At 32.5% G+C, this 23,910-nt stretch overlaps 1 pseudogene; it reads left to right on the forward strand.

Annotated features, from left to right (window-relative positions):
• Nucleotides 1-19,621: 19,621 nt before the first annotated feature.
• Nucleotides 19,622-22,277, forward strand: LOC149573076 (chromatin remodeling protein DDM1-like; annotated as a pseudogene).
• The last annotated feature ends 1,633 nt before the right edge of the window (nt 22,278-23,910 follow it).

Below are 23,910 nucleotides of genomic sequence, written 5' to 3' on the forward strand. Positions count from 1 at the left end.
GGGTTTTGATCAAATGAGGATTTAGATCACTTTTTGTATATGCTCCATGCCATTTTTTGATGATTTACACCCTCTTTATAGCCAATTACTTTCATAAACTTGCACTCCCTTCGCTTCTTCAATCGAAAATCTCAAGGCACCTGTGTTGAATCTTGTCCCTAATAGTTGCATAAGATGAGGAACCTGATTTTCTTTATGTGTCCAACCTGTATATCTTTGACCTTTGTCTTCTCTCCACGTGTCCAATCCTTCTTGGCAAGAAACCAAGTGATCCAAATTATCCAAGATGATCAAATGTTTGCAACTTTTTCATATTTTTTCACAAATTTTCTAGGCATTTTTAAATGACCTTTTTGGAGGTCTTTTGCTCAAAATTTCAAGTAGGAACCTTTGTTAATCCCTAAAATTGGGTAGCCAAAGGCTCATTATTTTAGGGATTGAAATTAGATCTTCAGTTCTTCTTTCCAATGGTGTAAGCGGTTCTGAATTCTGAGGCCCGAGTCAAAAGTTATGACCTCGACAAGTTGAGGATGCCATTTTTACCTACAAAAGAAGCAAACATTAGTCCGTAGAGTTAACAATGCATAGTAAAAACACACTAGCTACTCAAACAAAATCAGAGCTGAATCGTGAAATCTAGCTAAGTCTAGATTTTTGAAGCCCTAAAATTTTTTAGAATCTTTACCTTATCTCGAGGAGGTCTAAAACCTATCTCAAAAGATTCATCACATATATTAAAATATATCTTAAGTATAAGAAAATAAATATATGTCAACTTATACTTCGGCATGAATGCACACGAAGCACCTTGGTCGGGGGCGTGCACGCATGCACGAACCACGGGTCGCGCGTGCACATGCAAGAACCGTAGGTCGCACATGCGCGGGTTGCCCGAATGTGCACATGTGGGTTGCGAGAATGCGCAGCGCGTGGCGCGAGTGTCGTGTGAGCATGCGGAGCACAAGTCATGCGCGCCGCTAGCGCACGACACTTTTTCAACCTCTTTTTTTTTTTGTTTTTCAATTTTTTATTTTTTGTGATTTTTTCAATTTTTGATTTTTTTGTTATTTTTTTCAATTTTTGATTTTTTTGTTATTTTTTCAATTTTTGATTTTTTTGTATTTTTTGGACTCAACTTTTAAACAAAAATTCTTCTCCTGACTCTCGAATTGTGAGTCCGAGAGTCAAAAAAAATATGGGGTCCCCATTCCTAGTGAGGAATGGGGTATGTGTTGTGGACACCACAACACTATGTACTACCATGGTCATAAATTTTGCAAAATTTAGACAAAATGAAGAAAACTTGTGATTATGGGATAAGTGTAGTCTTCCAAGTCACCAATATTTTGTCTAAAAATGACATACATCTTCAACAATCTGAAAATCAATACTATGAAATTTTGGATGATATACTTGAGTGCAACTTTAATTCATTTGAATTGGTTATATTTATTGTCAAATGGTATAGGCTACAGTTGAATCAGAATGATCCTAATAAGATTGTTCTTGAACATGATAGTAGATTTACAATGATTAATACAAAGTCATTTGATCTAGTTGGAGATAAGCCCTCTATTCTTCCAAGCCAATGTAAATGTTTTACTTTGGCATTTCACATAAGTTGGGTTGGTCATTTATTGTTAGACATGATCTAAGAGGAAGGCTAGTAAAGTATAATGTGATTGAAGAAGAAAATACTAAATAATCATAAGATGAATTAAATGATGATCACAATTTACTATTACACAATGATGAAGAAGAAGAAGAAGATGATGATGATGACTTTGGTGATGTTGATAGAAATGGTGATGATGATCATGATCATGATCATGTTGATGAAGATAGCGATGATCAAGGTGATGATGATAATGATAATGGTGATGAAGATGATGATGATGATGATATCAATGAAGATGGTGGTGGTGGTGATGATGATCAAAGTGACAAGCATAATGATGGTGATGATGATGATGACAAGGATAAAGATGATGATCAATGAAATGTTTGTCAACTTATGATCAATGTCAAGTATGATGGGGTCATTACTTATTTATAGAAATTTGTTTGACTTGTATGTTTTTATAATTAAATTACTATGTGTTACACTCTACTAGCATGGAATACATACAATGATATTGCATAGCTACCACACATAAAGTAGAGGTAAGGAATTAAAATATATATAATGATTTCGATGAATGCATCATGTAATTTTTGTCTGCTACATAATTTGTAGTATATTAATGGAAGGCCAAAAGAAATAGGAAATATTGTAGGATTTATAAATAGTTCTCAACCAATGCCAACTCATAAGAGGCTAAATTGTATATTCAAGGCACGCAAGGGAAATTATGTTTTTGTGTGTGTGATAAAATCAATAAGTGTAGAGGAAGAGCTTCTGATAGATTACAATTTGAATCATGTAGATACAAAAAATTATCTTATCATGGGACTAGTAAGTATCACATTTAAACCAATTGCCTCCAATTAATATTCAATCCAATATACAATCTACTATTTTGTTAATAAAATTTTTTGGTATATCTATTAATTTTATTTCACTATGTATTGCTAAGAATCACTAATATTTTACACAAGGTGACATGGATACACCACAAGGCACGAGCAAAGATGTACTAGCTCACACATCTTCTTCAACGAAGGTAAACCTTAATTATTATAATTCTACAAATTATATAGAGAAAAATGTCATATTATTATGTTCTTTTCTTTATGGCTTTGGAGTTATTTTGATGGAATTTTACTGATATTGATGTACAACTTGATACTTATTGATAAGGAAAAGCAAAAATGATAGCAAATCAATGTGATCTAAAATAAGGGCATCATTTCTAGATGACATCACCCATAGTGATGACCCCATATTTATGGACCACCAACTCATACAAAGATACAGTGATGAAATTCTTAACATTATCCTCAAGATAAACCTAACTGAGGAGACAGAGGCACTAAAATAAGAATTCTTAACATTATCCTCAAGATAAACCTAACTTAGGAGATAGAGGCACTGAAATAAGAATGCATACTTAGAGTCAATTCTTTGAAGGTAAACAATAATTAATCAAGTAAGCAATAATAGAAGTTCAATAGATGTTTATATTCTATAGTATCTTATGGATCATGATCTAAAATATTATGTGTTCTTCTATAGGATTTTGTGACACTTGTGAGACCACATGGTGAACATTGTGAGAGTTGTAGCGCACAACCTTCAAGTAACACTTTCCCTTTACAACATTACTAAAAAAATATAGTATTATTACACTATTGGGTTTATTTAAGGCAGAGTCAATTATGACTTAGTTCTATTCCATACTTAGGTCTCTATTTGAATTAGTTAGATATATGCCAACTCGATATATATATTTAATCCATATATTCAACATTACTGAAAATTATAGTATTATTACATTTTCTCTTTAATTAATACTTTCTCATATTCCTATGAGAAGAAAGAATGGAGTTGTACACATTGTGAAACAATATGAGCAATAATATAAGATTGTGGTCGTAAGTGCAACATTGTTTATTTTCATCAACATTATAACACTTAACTTTAATTTTTGGATGCTTCTAGCTAGTATCCCAGTTGATATTTATCCCTTGTAAATGTTTTTTCTAACAATGTATTATTCATCTCATGATGAAGTGTGGACACCTCCTTCGGTCATTACTTCAATGTTGTCGAGTGCATTTTCGACAACAAGGAGCTTGTAAACATCTTTGAATATGCCAAGTATAATTGGTAAAACCTTATTTTACTATATTTTGTAATGTGGTAATCATGTTTTTTTTTTGGGTGGGTTTTATACTCATGGACCTATTTTGTGCACTAATAGATAGACCTATAGTTGATAGAACAACATAGAATAATACTATTGAAGTTGAACCATTTTCTAGAACAGTCTGTGTGACTAGTACTAGTTCATTTGCGAAGACATTTTTGGTCAACAAGAAAACTATGTTTCTATTAAAATTACAAAAGCTTCTAGGTGCTTTAAAAAAATTATTATTTATAGTATAATTATAGTTTATTTTTACATAGCTCATTTTGGATTGATAATCACATGATGTTTTTGTATAAAATGATGTATACTTTGATCATCTTTTTCAAATTACATTGAAGCTATTTGGACCCACCATATGTAAAAGGTACATAATTTCATATCATTCCTACAATATTTTTCTTTTCTTCCATTTATTGTACTATGTTAAAGTTATTGATCTAACAATTTTATTTTATTTTTAAAGGTGGAATGAACAAGGTCTTAAATTAAAAAATTCAGCCCATTACATCTTTTGAGGACCATTTTGGAAAAAATATTTTTGACATTGCCCTACTTTTCAAAAGAGCATTCAAAAATGTAAATACTATGAGGGACCAATATAGAAGGGGTCTAAAGGATAACCCAAAGTACAACCATCCTCCTATGTTTCCATTGATGGAGTGAAATGAAATAATAGAAGAAGCAAAAGAGAAAAGGCTATATGGTAAAGCAAATGAAACAAAAAAGGGGAAAAAAAGTATGTCATGATAGTATTAAATAGAATGTAATCATGCACTAATTAGTGATTTTTCTAAATATATAATCTAACATGTTTCAAATTGTTCATAGACTATAGGACACATCAGTGGCTACAAAAGTGAGACTAGAAAAGGTTGGCCAACATAAACTTGTCTCTGGTGGCTATATGAATCTTTAGTCTTGACTTGTAAGTAGCAGAAATGGAATTTCATATATTTGCATTTTTTATATAATGTTGCAATCAATTTTTTTTAATCAAATCATACATACAAAACTAATGATAATAAGCAAAAAATATAGGGCACAAAATTCAATGTAGAGCCCACAGATGAAGATAAAAAAATTGTGTTGAGGGAAGGTTATAAAGTCATGGTTGCACACCTACACCAAGACTCTAAAATCCATACCCAAGAATCTAGTGCACCAAATGAGACAGGTAAATTGGTCAATGAAAAGTAAATAAAATTGAATAGATGAGAAAAAAAAAATTGGTGTTAGTTTCCAACATAAATTGACCACATAACAATGTGCATAACATTTCACTATAGCCTTCATATCCTATCACAGAACCTATGTGTGATGAAGTCCATTATGTGCATCATAGTGGTGGAGGTATTGATTTTCTATTGGAAATTAATTACACAATTATGATTACAATTTAATATCTTCGATTGCAAGAGCATGTTCCAAGTGTTTGGCATGTTGAGGTGGTGATGGATCAAAGTGTTTGTACATGATGTGGCACTGTCAAGTAAGAAAAATGCATGTTATGTTCTACTAGTTAATTAGATACTTGTAACAGTTAAAAAAAGAAATAGAATATGTCAATTTAACCCATTTACTTTTTATTGCAACAGAGCCCCCTTTAGTGCAGCAACCTCTTGCACCTCAAAATAGGATGAGGAATCATAATTTAACATTACATGTGCCACAAGAGGAGGAGAATGAGGAAGATATTAATACTCCTATCAGCCTTTACCTTAAGAGAGCTAAGAAAAAGAAAAAGAAGAAATAGTTTTTCAAATATGCTCTTTGATCAAATTTGTTGGATAATGAAAGAACATTTTTTTATGTAATTATCTATGAATTTTTTGTATTAATATTGATTTGTGTCATGTTAATGAATATTGTTATGTGTTAATGAAGTCTTGATTAGTATTATGTATTAATGATTTTTATATCTATTAAGGAATGGTATGTGATTGTATTGATTGAATGTTATAATTCATAAATGGATGAATGAATGAATGGAGTACGTAATTAGATGATAATAAGGAGTTTAGATTGATGTGTGTGTGTGGAAGGGGGGTGGGGGGGGCGGGGGGGGGCGAGGCCAGATGAGCTTCCACCTTCACATGGTTGGCCTTGTTAAGTAGATAATATTAAAGTATTCTTGAAACTAGGTGAAGCTCAAACTAACATACCTTCATTAATTAATCAATTTCATTCAATAGCTTTACCACTTGCCTCATTTTGGATGTTGCAGTTGGATCTAGAGTTGACTCTAAAACAACAGTTTTACATGCAAGATGTGATTGTTGGCAGTAATCAATTGACAACAACGGTGAGTAGATCAGTATGAATTTTACTTTGTTCAATTATTTGATTAGGGTTTCATTTTATTTATAGTTGGTGCATATACAAGATCCACATGAAAAAGTAAAAATATAGAAATATTCAACCACTATATAAAATTTTGATGAGCAAATCAATATGAATTTTACTTTGTTTGATTGTTTCATTTTATTTATAGTTGGTGCAAATACAAGATCCACATAAAATAAGTACAAATGTAATAGTTTTGTTCTTTCTTTGTAATAGTTTTGATTGTTTTCTCTAAAGAAGATTTCTCAATCCTTTTTATATCCCTCAGATAAGCATATATATCTCCCTATTAAAAAGAAACTATTAGAAGAAACTAACCATTGAGAAAAGTAGGGTTGTATTGAAAAATCCATCCCATGATTTCCAATACTTAGAATGTAGGAATATGAATAGTGATAACATAAATGAAGTACATCTAGACTCAAATTCAATTTAGAAGTTCCCCCAATAAGGGTCTATAACTAAATCATTCAATGTTCACTGTATTCTTAGATTTACAAAGTTGAATACAACATATGATTGACAAAATTTGGATTGATTGTGAATAGAAAAAGCACTAAATTATACAGACTCTAGACCCTCACTCCACATCCTAGAAATTTGTATATAGAGGATTGCAACAAGATTTAGATGGGAGGATAGATGTCAAAAAAAATTGTTACATGAAAAACATTCTTTGTACTTAATCAAAAGTCTGGATGCAATTACAAAATTGGCAGGTGGCACTTTCAATAGGTATCCTTGAAAATTCTATTAGTCTTCATGATCTTGTCACTTTACTTGCCTTTATCTTGTTTCCTCTACCTCTAACTATATTCCTACATTTCCTAGTCATTGTCAATAGATGGTATAGCCTTTATATCGAAAATGACTTCCTAGATGGCAATATTAGTATCCACATCTTTCCATATGACATCCCTAACTGCATCCAACTCTTCAAGGTATTTATTCCATTTAGTATCAGTTATTTCTTTCAAAACTCCAATAAACTTGCTCATGTCTAACTCAATTCTAAACAAAAAGTCAATCATGTCATAGATAGCTATTACATATGTTTCATTATTGCAACAAGCCACAAACTGTGGATGCCTCAAAATATCCTCAAAAGAGGAAGACCACTCCTGCCATTCCTTTATAACACCATTAGCATCTACAATATTAGGAATAAAATTTGGAATCCCCATGCAAATTTTCTTCATCTTACTTTTTATTAATTGCATTTTTCCTAAGAAAAACCCATGCAATTCTTTCACCTTGTTAATCATATTTCTTGCATTAATAATTATTGCCTTGGGTAATTCCATCTATTGGGTCAATAGGTGAACCAAGCTATCAAATAATTGTTTATATGGTCCCCATGTTGTGAATAAAGGGGATAGAAAGGCCAATGCTTCTGAGAATTGGAATTCAGCTCCTTGCATAGAAATGTAGCTGCTATGCACATTTTGTGATACAATTTGTAGAGAAGCTATCTTGTGCATCATCAAGCTATTAATTATCTTGATCTATACCTCCTTGACACCATCTCATTCATCTATATCCATCTGTTGACCCTCTCCTACATTTTTTTCATTAGCTTTTGTTTGGGCTTCTTGGTCTCTCACCTTTGTGATGGGCCTTGTAATAGTTCTAAGGCTTCTTGCCTCTTCTTCTAAGGCAGCCACCCTCTATTCTAGGACATGATTCCTCTTTATTTATTCCTCATACTTCTTCCTATAATTAATGGATATGTTTTATGCTTGATATAGTTGTTCTTCTAGCATATCCATTTTTCTCTTCCCCATTAATGATGTTGTGTTTAGCAGATTGTGGATTTGATCACTAGATGAACTCAACTCCCATCCTAGAAAGAAAAGCATCCCGCTTCTTGTTACAAGCTCTTTAGCTTCTTCTAATTTGAGGACCTCACTACTAGGAAAATATTCCTACAACCTTTGTACCAGCTCTACAGTCTTCTCAGGTGAATCTCTTGGTCGCAGTTGTAAGGTAAGCTCACTTTTCTTTACCTTGTATAAGAATGTCTTGAATTCATCTAACTTTATTAATTCATCATCCTTCATGAACTCTTGATCTTGAATGATTCATTCATATAGCATCTAAATCTACAATTCAATTTTATTGGAAATCATCTCATTCTCCCCTGCTTGCTTCAACAAGAAATTGTGTCTTATGGTGTCAAAACATGTGGATCCCTTAAGAAAAATTTGGAGTGCCTTTCCTCAATCCTTGTAATGGATCTCAATAATTTTCTATTTCTTCCTCTATTGTGCTCATGAGGAAGTTTTTGGATGATCATCATCAACCTCAATGGTTATGACATCCTCTTGTTGAGGGGATTGAGGCTTTTCCCTGTCTCTGATTTTAGCGAGCACCTATGCCATTATTTGATTAAAATTTTCAAGGAACCTATTAAATCTATCTAGGTATGTTGCCTCATGGTAGAAACCTTGAAATGATCGATCAGCTACCTTCATGGCTTCTTCAATTTTCATTATCTTACTCTAGCTTTGGGTTTTTCCCTCCAAACCTTTGTTTCTAAATTGTTCATTGTGCAGTCCTCTTCCCAATTTGGTTTGCTACTAGGGAGGGAGTACTTTCTAATATGTTTAAGAGAATCCCTCACCAAATAATTTGTATCATAGTTCCTAGTAGGGGTAGAGGGAATCTTGAACTCTCCAATGCACTGATCTATCTCTTCTATAGCATCTTTTCCTATTAGAAAATCACCTACCTTTGTATTCCTTGCTACAAAAGATCCTTTCTTAATAGTAGGACCTAAATATTCTTTATTCATCATTAGCAATTGCCAAAAGAAGTGTAATTGGCCTAACCTTTCAGGGATATATTTTGGTAATACATGAAGGGGATGTGGACACCCAAAAATCATTATAATTGAAAAAAAAATTCAAAGAGAAACAAACTATCCCAATCATGAATTAGTACCCTATCCCCGTTTAGGCAAGTAGATGGTCTTATTAGCATCCTTAACCTTCTAGGTAGTCTTTCAATAATATCTAATAACATGTTTGTAATAGGAAAAAACAAAATCATTATAAAAGGCAATAGCACTGGCATATGGATAAAACCTTTGCCAAAAGAGAGTCCACGCACTAGTACATTTGACCCCATTTTTAGACCAAAATTTTTGACCATCTATTAAAATGGGGTCAAATTGGTTAGAATCAACAAGGAAAAATGTCTTTTTTTTTTAAATCCATGCCTGTGTTGGTTGAAATTTTGACCAACACGGGCTTGAAATTTTTTGATTTTAACATAACAAGCCTTTAAAATCAAAAAAGTTTTATTTTGTGGGGGTTGCGAGTGGAACTGTAGTTGGTCCATTTGGAGGACAGGCTTGTGGGCTATAGGGAGTGAGAAGTCCTTTGGTTGGAGTGGCTAACACTAACCTTCATCCAAATCCTCGCACGCAGGGAAACCCTAATAGGCTAAGAACCCCACCTACTTCTGAACCAAATCATTTTGCAGCCATTCTTGTGAAGCCTAACATTATCAACACATTGTTTGACCAAGAAAACATGGGGATTAATTTTGAGGCATATGAAGACATTCCTATCGAAACCAGTGGGGAAAATGTGCCTCCTCTGGTAAGCACTTTTGCAAAAATTGATCTAGGCGAGGCACTGAATCTCAATATAAAGCGCTACAACTATGTTAAGCCCACTCCCATGTAGAGGTATGCAATACCAATCTCACTAGCTGACAGGGATTTGATGGGTTGTGCTCAGACTGGATCGATTAAAACAACCACTTCTATTTTCCCATCATTTCTGCCATCATGAAGTGGGCCTAACTTTAGCATATAAATTTAAGCCTCTCCTATGTGTGTTTATCTCATAGTTCTTGTACGAGGTAAGCGTGGTTTGGTGGTCCATTATCTACAAGGTCTCTATCTGAGGGCATAAATAAATATAGTGGTTTCTTGTAGAGGGAGTTTGAGCATTTATAGGTTGTGAGGAAGATGATTGGATGATATGTTGCCAATAGGAATGCTTGTTATTCTGCCTAATTATGTTTCTCACTAGAATTTATTCCAAAAGAGGGGCAAATCATTATTAATAGTTGGAGATAATTAAGGGTACAGAGTGCTTAGGGCACATGACCCTCATTAATATGTAGCACTTGTACTACTTTAATAATACTGCTTAATAGTAATTGGAGTATTTTCTATAGGTTGTCTGTTGCTTCAGGCTTATTGGTTTGCTCTGAAAAGCCTAAGGGAGTGTGGATTTTGAAAGAGGGATTAATGGAACACCATTCTTGCTGCAGCAAATAAAAGGTGAGAAGGGGATTGTGGTCTCCTGAAGAAGATGAAAAATTGGTTAAATATGTTACCACCCATGGTCATGGCTGTTGGAGCTTAGTTCCCAAGCAAGGAGGTTTTACATTTTCCACAACATTAATTTTTGGATCTTTTCTTATAACTTTTGAAAATATATGGTGCCCACCTTGAGTAATGGCCACCCTGTAATAACATTTTTTCTAACAAGGATGGTGTCATTGAACAGATAGTGTTGGGTAAATTGGAGAAGTTTGAGGAGTATGGAATGCCTTGCTAAAATAAAGACTTTTTAATGTGTTTTAAGTCTGAGTATGCTAGAACATGACAATTGTTTCTTATGTATTTTTCAAACACACACACCAAATACATCACAAGTTATCATGTCAAAGGAAACATGCTATAGGCATTAGAGCATTTTAAGATGATTGTATCATGTCCAGATTTATTTTTGAACTCATTAAAGATCCTCAGGTAATTGCAGGTCAGTTTATAGATTCTTTTATTTTTTCATCCTTGTTGATAGAGTAATTCATTTTACAAACATTAAAGGCATGAGTTGCTACATGGTAGATCAATTGAATGACTAGTATTTTGTGGTTACTTCACCATCAATCTGGGTGTGACTTTTTTTTAATGTAGTAGATGTTCATGATAAAATAGTCCATTTTTCAAACAGCTGCTAAGTGTTTGATCAACTTAACAATGCATGTTTGGAAGCTCTTTGATCAACTTAATAGTGCATGTTTGATATCAATGTTTGGGGGAAATAACTTAAGAATATATATATATATATATATATATATATATATATATATATATATATATATATATATATATATATATATATATATATATATATATATATATATATATATATATATATATATATATATATATGTACATTTATGCAGGTCTACAATGTTGTGGAAAGAGTTATAGGCCAAGATGGATCAACTATCTCAGACCACATCTCAAGTGCGACTGCTTCTCTCTACAGGAAGAAAGGCACATTATTGAGCTTCATAGAATCCTCTAAAATAGGTAAACATAATTTTAAGGCATGTAGAAACCATAAATAATTCCATAAAGGAAAAGGATTCCATCTTAGCATGTATAGAAGATATAAAATATTAATTGTGAGTTGTATTATTTCTTGCATTGCTAGAGGCCTGTATGATTTACTCTATGTTCTTCAGATTTGTATATCTGCACTTGTCTTTCCCATCAAACTCATTCTTTTTTGAGTATCATGACTAACCTTCTTTTCTTTGCACTTAGTTAGAGCAGCATCTTATTGTTGGATTAATTATCAACATTTTCTTTTGAAATTCGTGAGATCATCTCTTATGTTAAATAAGTCTAATAATTGTATCAAGCAATGGCAGATCTATCTTTTGATACAAGAACAACTACAATTGCAATGCTCATTAAGTAGATAGTTTGTATATTACATTTAGCATATAAGAAAGAAGCAAAAGATAATAGTGTGGTATAGTTGGATTGTATATCTACATCAAACTACTTATTGGGATTTTATTCAAGGTAGAGGTTTTATCATACCCCGATTCTTTCTATGATGGTTAAAATTTTGTGTGAGATGCCTACTTACAATGGGCTAAAGAACCCATTCAAATCCTCTATTTTAATAATCAGAACTTTGGGAGCCATACTCTTACTTATATCAAATCATGTGGTTCTATCTATTTGAGGGATAATAGCTTTATCCTATAAACTCAAACATTGATCTCTATGCAGATGGGTGCAGATAGTGAAGCATTTTCCTAGGTGAATAGACAACAAAGTAAAAAATTTCTAGAATTCATGTATTAAAAAGAAACTCTTGACCCAAGGAATGGACATTAATACACACTAGCTTATTAACAATTGCAGCAGTAGCAACATGACATAGTCCCAAAGTAATAAAAATTTATTAGATGGACAAGGTGGTGTTAGTTTCATGGGAGGCCATTTATCAAGATCAACATATATATAATGTTCCTCCAAGGCCACGTGCAAGAAGGAGCTCATTTCCCCTGGCACTTATTTTGTCCCCAACCAGGGAATTATCAATGCAGGTAAGTTTCACAAGTGATCATCATATTCATTTCATGCATATCATTTAGGAATATATGTTTTAGTTGCATAATGTCTTTTGTCTTTTCATTTTTTTAATTTTTTTGCTTTACTTAAAGGTATTTCCAATTAACTTCTTGTCTTCATTTTGATTAAGTTGTAAATGATTTAGATTTTAGTTACAGCATGTGTTCTTAAATTATTTCAAGTAATTTGTAAATGGTTTGCTACTATATACCCTTGGCCATCTATTTCAAGAATGTATAAATGAGTTCTAATTATTATTTTTGTTTTACCTAATGGTATTTCCAATTGATTTCTTGTCATCATTTTGATTAAGTTGAAAACAATTTAGATTTCAATTACAAAATGTATTCTTAAATTATTTCAAGTAATTTGTAAATGGTTTGCTACTGTATATCTCTGGTGTTATGGTGTTTTTGATATATCTATTATTTGTTAATGCTATTCTAGCAGGATTTTCCCTCAAGTAGGAGGGCTTTCCCAGTATATGTCTGGTGTTATGGTGTTTTTGATATATATGTTATTTGTTAATGCTATTCTGGTTCATAAAATTTAACAATTATGTCCTTGCCTCTCATAAAATTGCTAGACCACTTTTTTCTTTGTTGTATCCTAGTATGAAGCCATTGACATTCTAACTACATTAAGACCAACATCAAATATGAAAGAATAACTTTGTATAACTAAAGCTACAGATGTGATGTGAGAACAAAAGACATTCCATTTGAGATAACTTTAGATGCTAGCCAATGAGACAATGATATCAACAAACTAAGATTCTAATTTATGTCCATCTATCTACTTGATCTGATTGAAGAGTATGCCATTTAATTGTTCTTGCATGCTACTGAATGCAAAAAATGCTTAATGGATTGGAATAAATGCTCTTTTTTCTAATTATGGCTGCAAAAATTGAGCTCACACTTATTTAATGTTGTTGACTATTATTAAAGGGTATTCAACTTGCATAAACACCTTAGTATTATTAATTACTACTATATTCTGCTACTGCCTTACTATATCTTGAAGTTGGATCTTAATATTTTTTTCTTTGAGCCACTGATGCTTTCTTCCTCAAGACAGGCATTGTTATTAAGCTGAGATTTAGCTCTATTAGTGGGTCATGCTCTTCTTTTGGTTTAATTTGAACTCTAATTATGTTATTGGATTAACCTAAGGTACATTCTTTTTGTCAAGCAAGCCTATCCATTTTTCTAGATTGAACTAGAGCCTTTGTATCAAAAAATACTCAAATCTGGACTCTAACCCTATTATGGGAGAAATGAACAATTTTGGACTAGATTGACTTGCAACCCTTTTATTAGTCCACACTCCTAACCACATTATAACCTTGTTATTGAGCAAGACTGATCCATATTAGTTTTTTGTATTGAGAATACTTTGGGAGATGAGGTAGTTGGAGTGCCAAATAAGTGGGCCTTAATGGTAAGGAGGGTTAAGATGTGCTAATTTTATGGATCTATTTTGGACCTTTGGTGATATATCTTTTCTACCATAATCTAAATCCTTGCAGACTTTTTAGTAGCTTTCAGATCTTTATTTTAATTTTCAGCTATAAAAATTGCATGCTAAAAACAATTTCAGCCTGCAAATATGAAGTGTGTGTATTTTTATCAACAAATGTTTTCTTGATGACAAGATGTTTCAACGTAAACTAGTATAAGTAATGCATGTCTTAAATTTTCTAAATTACCAATTCTTAGGTTCCAACATCTCCACATATTTCTATTAATCTTATTTCACTCATTATTAAATAGATAAAACATGAATTTTTTAGCATTTGTACATGAAAGATTTTGTCATTTGCTGAAAGTCCAATAGTTTGATGGTCCAATGTGCTAGAAAAACAAAATATTGTGAATTTCTATTTTAGGATTAATTGGTTTTTAAATGATAAATTCATAGATTAGCAAAGATTGCATTGGTGTAAGTGTAAATATAGCCTCAAAATGTTTTCACAAATTTTAGTCAACCAACACGATTTTACATGCGCCCAGTGATTGTAAGTGAAGTCTTTTGAACATTACAATATCAATATTTTATTGCATATAGAAATAAAATATTGAGGCTATAATATATGTTTGACAAAATGCTTGTTAGCTAGATAGATAGTGGCCCTGGAACCCTTCGCGAAGGCTGTAAATAGAAGGAACCTTTGTGGATTGTTTTTGAAGTGTCAGGAATGATTAATCTTTTGTCTTATTTGAGAGTTTCCTCATACAAGATAATTGATGGACGTAGGCATCGAATAAAGTTGGTGGGCAAGGGCTTATAGTTAAAAGAGTGTGAACATATCATTATAAACAATTTAGAATTTGAAGGTGGTCGAGGGCCTGATGTTGATGGAATTCAAATAAAGCCAAATTCATGGCATATATGGATAGATCATTGCAGCCTTAGTGATTATGATTATGGACTTATTGATATCACACGCCAAAGTACTAATATAACTATCTCAAGGTAAAGTAATATTTTTTTTAGTTTGGTCTGATTCAAGTAGTACTTTAAAGAGCTATCAACTACCATAGGACCTTGAAAATAACATATATATTAATAGTCTTAATTATGTAACTAGCATATATAACTACATTTCTACTATGCCTCTAGTTAATTCGTAGATGCTTGTCTTGGACTGGACAAACCTATAACTAGATCTTTGTTTGAGAAAATATTTGCTCTTATCATGATCTAGCTTGCATCCAAAATACCTTGGGATATAATTATTATTCAGTCTTCTTACAATCATAATTTATTCATACTTTTAGTAGCCTATACGCTATATGCTGATATGATGAGTATAGAAAAAAATAAGGCCTTATCCTCTAGCTTGGGTCTTGTTTGAATTTTTCTATTTAAAGTCGAGTTTCCACATTTTACAACAACAATATCAATGCCCCTACTAAGGCCAACTTCCCACCTTATGGTAGAGATTTTCCTGGCTGGGTTCCCACTATTCGATTTACTAATGGAAAACTCACTTTAGATTATCTTGGTATGCTTCGCTTATCAGAAATAAAAATATTGGATTTCAATGTTCTAGATCATAAACTATATTCATGTTTGAAAAATAAATTATCTTTATATCTTATACATGAACTATGTGAAAAAATAGATATTTATTTAGTGCATATCAACTGTCTTAAAACTCCAATCTTTATTTCTTGCACATTAAGTGTTGTAAAAAGCTCGATCTTTATTTCTTGCATGTGAAGTTCTTTACAAGTCCAATCTTTGAAGACTTTGTAATATGTATATGATAATGCCTCCAAATTTTTTGGCCTGTACATATGCTCAGCATATGTTATGCCTAAAAGATTATTTTTTCATGGCACTACAATGATTTTTTCGTTCTTCTTGGGTTTATCTTTTTAGCTCTACCTGAAATGATTTAGCTCACTACCAATAGATATATCAAATTTTAGTGTTCAAATCTATAGATCATTTAATAATCGACATCCTTTAATTTTTTTCACATTATCTATTTTCAAAGTCTAATCTATGTAAAGTTTGTAATATGTACTATTTGCATGATGCTCCAAATTGTTTTGTTCTCCATATATGTTTAGAAAATGACAATGGCTGAAAGAATTTATTTTTTAGGTCCTCAAATGCTTTATATAGTCTTCTTGAAATGATTTAACTTGTCACCAGTATAGATGTCAATATCCAATGTTCAAATCCATAGCAAAACTACCACCTTTAGTTTTTTTTAGATGGTCTGTTTTAAAAATCTAATCCTTGTGTTTAAATTCAAAAACTAGTTGTAGTGGCTGAAATATTTTCCTTTTTCATGTCATCAAACGAGTTTGTATTCCTACTTGAAATGATATATTTGCTTCCCTTGTAGTATTGATCATGTGGAGCTTTTTCTACAGCATCTGCATTGGGCATCAAAGAAGCAGTTCCAGCATATCTAGATGACAGTCTCACCTCGGATGATTTTCTTACAGGAGTAAGTTTCACTCCAGCTAGCTCTGGCTATGATAATTTTACTTCAAAGAGCAGGGTAGGCATAAATAAGTCTTTTTAAATCATTTCCATTTAAGCATTAAAATGGTTACATTACCAGTGCATGTAATGTGCATAATTTTTTGTTTAGGCTAAGAGCTTTTATATTTTGTGGGGGTTGTGTAGAATGTGATAGCATTGTGGAAGCAAGTATAGTATTTTAGGGAATATACATCTTAAATAATATCCATTGTTGGGGCAGAGCATGCTTTGAGTATTGTAAGCAATGCACTTTACTACTTGACTACAGGGAATGCTAATTGGGGTGTTAGTTATTTCTTCAATATAGGAAATGCTAATAGTAACCATGCTATGAACTATACCATTCCTCAGTATATAGATCTTCTAATTAGAGTGGTATTGGCTCCATTACAGTAAGATCTTCAAACCCTAACCCTGCTCCATGTTGTTTCATTGATGGTTGTTATTGGTGTTATTGATGTGAACTATCATGATTTTGACCAACTTGATGACGGTGTGTAATTTTCAAAGTTTGTGATCTAATACTATCAATCTATTAGGACAATAGTTGTTTCACTTTAAAAGTCTTGAGCTTTTAATTTTTGGGGGCTTGCATTTAATTTGAATTTATGTGGTATGGTTAATAATTACTATTCCAATCTTTAGAGATTGATGAATGACTACAATATTACTAGTTTTAAAAGGCCTCACATGTTAGAGATATAGATAGTGCAAAGTCGTTTGTAACATAAAATGGAATTGGCTATGAAGTATCACAATGATTCTGGATGAGACATTTATGTACATTTAAAATGCTCTTTCTATTAACTTAGAAAATGGTAGAGATGTTAAGGTAAAAGTTGTAATGCTTTGCTTTCACCATAGTCATATCTTAGATAGGAATAGTGTTGCAGTGCATTATTTTGTTTCATTATGATATCATTTGGATTCAAATGAGTGGTATTTAAGTTGAATTTATGATTCTATATTTCAGCAAAGTAATAGAGAAAAGGATCTAGTACTTGAGTGTATTCCAATGGTTGTTGAGTGTATTCTAATGGTTGTATAGTTGTTGTGGCACCATTTTTCAACTTGTTAAAATGAAGTGAGCTATAGACAAGGGCTTAGCATGTTCTTGAAAAGGAAAATTGCTGCATCTTTGTTGTAGCCCTTTAATTTCAAAGAGTTAATTTGAGTAGTCTTCACCAACTGTAAACTACATCAAGACTAGGATGTCACCCATCCCAATACAAATTCGACTCCCAAAAATTATGTCCAGTTTAAATTCTTAACTCATATTATGACTGACTGAAGGCTCACCAAAATGATTGGTTGTTAAGAAAAATAAGGTGTAGTTGTGTATAAACCTTAAATTACTAGCACCCTTTTTCCAACTGGCTACAATTATGTGTGTCATGTAGACAGTGGGCCTGACATGTTCTTGAAAAAGAAAATGTTGCAACTCATTTGTTTATGTTTTTTTATCTTCATATTATTAAGTACTTCACCTACAATAAACTAACATGCATTCATTTGTGAATTGAAAAGGAGTTTGGATTTATATCTTATGGACTATTCCATCAATTGGAAATAATGCAACTACTATACTCTACAAGTTCTACGAGTGGTAGACTTTTCTATTAATCAGTATTGTATCAAAGTTTCAAACTGATTACGTATTGAATTAAGCTTGATAAACAACAGGTTGATGCAAAAACAAGAAACTGAAACAAAATCAGAAATCTTAATTAAGGTCCTTAGCTATGATGTTCTCTAATGAGTACTTGGTACTTGGGGTACATGTACCCAGTACTTGGGTATGCGTACCCATGCAACCAAGTTAGATTTACATGGGTATGATATCTATATGTATTTATATAGCTGTGTGTGTACATGGATGTATACCATTTTTAATGGAATGCCTCAAAGAAATGTGGTTTTATATCATTCCATAATTGTAGGATATGCACAAATTGGGATATATATGTGGATACATGCATGCACTATAATCACATGTACGTATGTAGATTTATATAGGCATGTGTGTTGAATTTATGTATACATATGTGCATATAGACACACATAAATATATATGTATATGTATGCACACATATATATAGAATTTTTGAGTTTATAATTATATTCAAGAAAATGCAATTGGTAGATGTGAAGCTTAATTCCAAAATCTATGTCAGCATTCTTCTAGTTTATGCGAAGCTAAATTTCACAATCTCTACCAGTGATCTTCCAGTTTATGCGAAGCTAAATTCCACAATCTCTACCAGCAATATCAACACTACAAGCCCACATATGATCTACACTACCTGGGTAAGGATGTGTACTACTTCAAGTTTATGTGATTTGAAAATGTAATTTCTTGAAACCTGGTTTATGTGATTTGAAAATGAAATTGTTTGAAACCTGATTTTTTTTTTAAATGAAATTGCTTGAAACTATAAAAAATATCTGTAAAAACACCATCAATTACACCCTAAGAACACTGTAACCCTTGTCGCATTTGAGCAGCACAATTTGTGGCACCAATATTTTTGGTATTGACTTCCTATCAGCACTAAGTTGCAGCACAATTGCAACCCCTTGCCCCAACTGTACAACATTCCCATGGCATTCATATATTCATTTAGTATATCTATTGACACTGATTATGGTTTTTGTTTTCCTAGTTTGTGAGGTTTTGATGTATAAAGCTAGGTGGGATTTGATGAGAAATAGCTAGGATTTTTCCAAGCTAGGTAAGAATATAAAATCATGAATGACCAAGCACTGAACAGTGGAGTTTGTTGTTGTACATGGATTTGATGTGTTGTTTTAACCACAGGCTTGTCTATCTCTCCTTTTTGCATACACACAAATCAATGATAAAGAGAAACTAGGGGGCTACACAATGGAAGCTTTTGTTGAGTTGGGGGAATGGAATGGAAATTAAAAGTCATTAAATTTTGATTGATTGTGTTATAACTTATGTTGCCACCTAGTTTTTCCCTTCATTCATTTATTTATGATTCAAGAGTGGATATATATTTTATCTTTTTCTATTGGTGGGAGACAGAGCAATGAGATGGGTCAGGAGGAAGAAGAGGAGAATAGAAGAGTTCAAGTATACTTCAAATTCAAGCAGTTAATTTTATGTTTGTTTTCTATTGTACTTGAGATTGACAATAGTTGCCTTTTTAGGTAATTTCAAAGCTTCATTTGATTCTTCGACCATTTCTCCTCAAAAGATTGAAGGAAGAGGTGGAACAAAACCTCCCAAAGAAAAAAGAAATAATCTTGTATGCAAATATGACAGAACATCAAAAATAGATCCAAGAGCATTTAGTCAATAAAACACTTGAGGCCCACCTGCAGAGTATGGTAGAGAGAGGTAGGGTAATGTGTTCTCTAATTTGGAAGAGTTATTTTATATATCTCCTACGTAAGTTTTGTTCCTTTATTTAATTGTACTATCAGCCATTTAGGCAGTCTTATTTTCTTGAATAGTAAAAGTTTGGTATGACTTCCTTCATCTGTTTCAGGCACAGACATTAGAACAAACCTAAACAATTTTATGATTCAACTGAGAAAGAATTACAACCATCCTAATCTGTTGGAATCATAGTTTGATCAATCAAGTAAGGTTTTAATTAGTAATTGAGCTTGGTTATTTTGAAACTGATTACTAGTGGGACAAATTGATTTATTGCTATGTCTAACATTGAGCTTTCTCTTTAGTTGATTACCCCACCAGTGGCTCAATTGGTTCAGCAGTGTGGCAAATTTGGCTTGTTAGACAGACTTATATTGCATTTGAAAGCTCAAAAACATAAGGTACCAATAAAAATTTACATTAGTTAACCTTCATTTTTACTATGCCCTTAAGTTTCTTGTACTGATTTCAAGTAACACAACAATCAAGAGAAGAGTTTTCTTGTTGTTCTCAAGTTCTATGTGCTTCTGTGTTTTAGGGCATGCACTTTGCAGTTTCTAAGCATGATTTTTTGATGGTGCCAAAATTGTACATTGATTACAGATTTTGATATTTTCTCAATGGACAAAAGTTCTAGACTTGCTAGAATACTATCTTTAAGCATGTGCAGTTTTCTTACAAATTCTTCTTTAATGTCTTTTTCAATACAAATTAATGATTTTAATGATCTAGAAAGAATATTTTGTATCTTTTTGTTAAGTACACGAGCTGGTGGGCTTGGGATCAATCTCACTACTGTAGATACCTGTATCATTTATGATAATGATTGGGTAAGATATAAGTTTACATCTTATCATATTAGTTTCATTGCAGTATGCATTTTTAATGCATGTTGATAGAGTAAAACAAATTATTTATTATGTAGGAACTTTTTTTATGAACTTGCATTGAAGTTTTTTTGTATGTATTTATTGTAATTATATCAATATAATAAGTTTGATTACGCAGAATCCTCAAATGGATTTGCAAGCAATGGACCGGTGTCATAAGATTGGACAAACAAAGTGTGTACATGTCTATAGGCTTATCACAGCTCATTCTATGGAGGTAAGGATTGTTTGTTCAACTGTTGGAGACTAATGGGCAACTCTAGTTGGTGGAATTCTTATGAAGAGGGGTGGAAAATCTGTAGCTCTTTGGTATTCCCAAAGTCTCTTTTATTATGCCTATAAATCTGGATTGTGACTTAGGCATATATCATTGGTAAGTTTCTCTTGTAACATCTATGATGTTTGTAATTGAAAATTAATTGAAACTTCTCAAAGAATGGTTAAAGATTCCCAAAAGTCTCTTTTATTGTGCAAGTTACTATGAGAGTTGGTAGTGCAGGTTAACACAAGCAAAAAATTGCTTGCGAACATTCAGAGAATAGTAAATGCCATAGTTATGGAATGTTAGGATATGTGGTACATTTTGCAAGTCCTTGTTATAAATTGACCTCTAATGAAATCAGGTGCTATCCTTGAGAGAAATCTCAAGATTTCTTGGAGCATTGATATGGGAATTATACAATGATCTAGGCAAAACATCTCAATTTTTCTATATTTTGGGCAAGGGTTGGGGAACAAAGTGGCATATGCTACATTGTTCAAAATACATTCAATTTACTTCCCATGATTGGTGGTTGATGACTTTCCAAAAAATAGGCACATTTTCAATGCAATTGCATCAATAATCTCCATTCTTTGGCTCTTCTTGTCTCAATAGGCTAATCATTGTTGTGTAAATTTCTCATTGGAATGGTGTACATACAAGTGGTGTTTGGTGTTTTCTATGATTTTGTACTGTACTATCTTTCTAATTTATTGAAAGAATTGGCATGCTTCTTGATATCTATTTTAATCAAACAAGATGTGACATCCTATCTTCACCACAACGTGTAGGAGTAGAATATCCACCATGTCCGAAAAGCTCTACTCCAATATTTACTCTACCTGAGACACAACCAATAACTTTTTTTTTCAACTCAAAGCCATGTACCTGCAAGTTTTGAGGATGGAGTTGAACTTGAGGCATCTATGGCTTCTGAGGTTTCTAGTCTAAGGTATGTATTATACAAGATTTTGCATGTCAAGAGAGGTTTTAGAATCTTTGATATTTTGATTTTTGTCTTCTAACAATTCATATTCTACAAATTTGAGATGCTGGAACTTTTGTGGATGTGCAGGCCATTGGAACATACTACAGGGAGGATGACAAACTTATTCTCAACTGTCAAGCTCAGGCAAGTGATAATGTAGAATCTTAACATATGGTTGTTCAAATTCCATATCTCCTAAATTATTTCCTTTTAGCATATAGCTTGATGTGCATAGTTGCCAAGTTTTCTTATTGTATCAAGCATATTAATGAAGAAGCATATTAGTTACTGTCAGTGTTTAAAATAGTTTGATTAGTTATTGTTGATGTTTTTTAGGCATTCTATAAAAAATTTCACATGCCTTTCATATGATTCGACATTTTGCATGCATCCTGCACTCTCTCATCTGGCTGATGATGGATTATGGAGAGTGATTTTAAACGATGATGGTAAAAAACACACAAAATCAAATCCAAAATGAACTTGCATTACAAATGGATTGTGGAAATCTGATATTGTTAATTTTGCATGCATGTCTACCAGGAAAATCACAACTTAAACATATATATTTAAGTTGTGATTGTCCTGGTAGACATGCATGCAAAATTAACAATATCGGATTTCTACAATCCATTTGTAATGCAAGTTCATTTTGGATTTGATTGTGTGTGTTTTTTAGCATCATTATTTCAAAGCACTCTTCGTAATCCATCATCAGCCGAATGAGAGAGTGTAGATGCATGAAAAATGTCATATCATATGCAAGGCATGTGAACTATTTTATAGAATGCTTGAAAAAAAAATTACACCCAAGCGTTGGTAGAAATTTTCATTGGTCAAAATTTTCTACCTTCATTGGTCAAAATTTCTACCTTCATTGGTCAAAATTTTTTATCTTTATTGGTTGAAATTTCTACCTTTATTGGTCAAAATTTTCTACCTTCATTGGTCAAAATTTTGACCAATTCCTAACAAAACTTGCACCATGGCTCTAGAAGGTTTTTGACCAATGTATTGGTCAAAATTTTGACCAACTAGTAGGTTGGTCAAAATTTCAACCATAAAAATTCTAACCAATGGGTTGGACAAATTTGGTCAAAATTTGGGTCAAAAAAAGGCCTCAAATGTACTAGTGGCATCTATGGGACAAGTTCTCTCCATTCTCTTCAGGGCTTCAATGAAGTCCAGACTAATATTACTTATGTTCTTGTACAAAATGATGTACATCAGCAATGAGAAATGGAAGAATCTAAAATTCCCAAGTTCTCCATTCTGAGCTGTAACAATTTCATCATGCATCCTATTTATGATATGCTCCACAAAATCATACCCAACATAATGATTTGGATCCTAAATATCCAAAGCAATGATATATATGTAGCCTAGGGAATTATTTGTGCCATCAATTCCTATCACCTTGTTTATCCCAAAAATGGTGTACCTAAAATATTTGTAGAAAAACTCAACTCGCATCAGGTCTCCTACCTTCTTTGGCATCTCATCCTTCTCTAACTTTGAGTTGGGAATGTGCCTCTTCATGACTCTTAAAGTAAAGAAAGTCTTAGAATTTTTGAAAGTTTCATTCTTCTTCTCCTTTTCAATTACCTTTGTCATAAGTCCTCCTAGGTCAAAGAACTCAATGAAACTCTCCCTATCTAGTCTACATAGGATACTTATATCCTTCCTAGGGAAAGCTTTAGTTGTTGTATTGTGGGATTTGATCAATGTCTTTATCACATCAACATACACTATTACTTCTAGCATTATCAATTTTTCCATATTCCTAATCTACGAGTTGTAA

The sequence above is a fragment of the Cupressus sempervirens genome, chromosome 2, assembly GCF_028749045.1.
Source record: "Cupressus sempervirens isolate cs-2001-9-10 chromosome 2, ASM2874904v1, whole genome shotgun sequence".
In the NCBI taxonomy this organism is placed as follows: domain Eukaryota; kingdom Viridiplantae; phylum Streptophyta; class Pinopsida; order Cupressales; family Cupressaceae; genus Cupressus; species Cupressus sempervirens.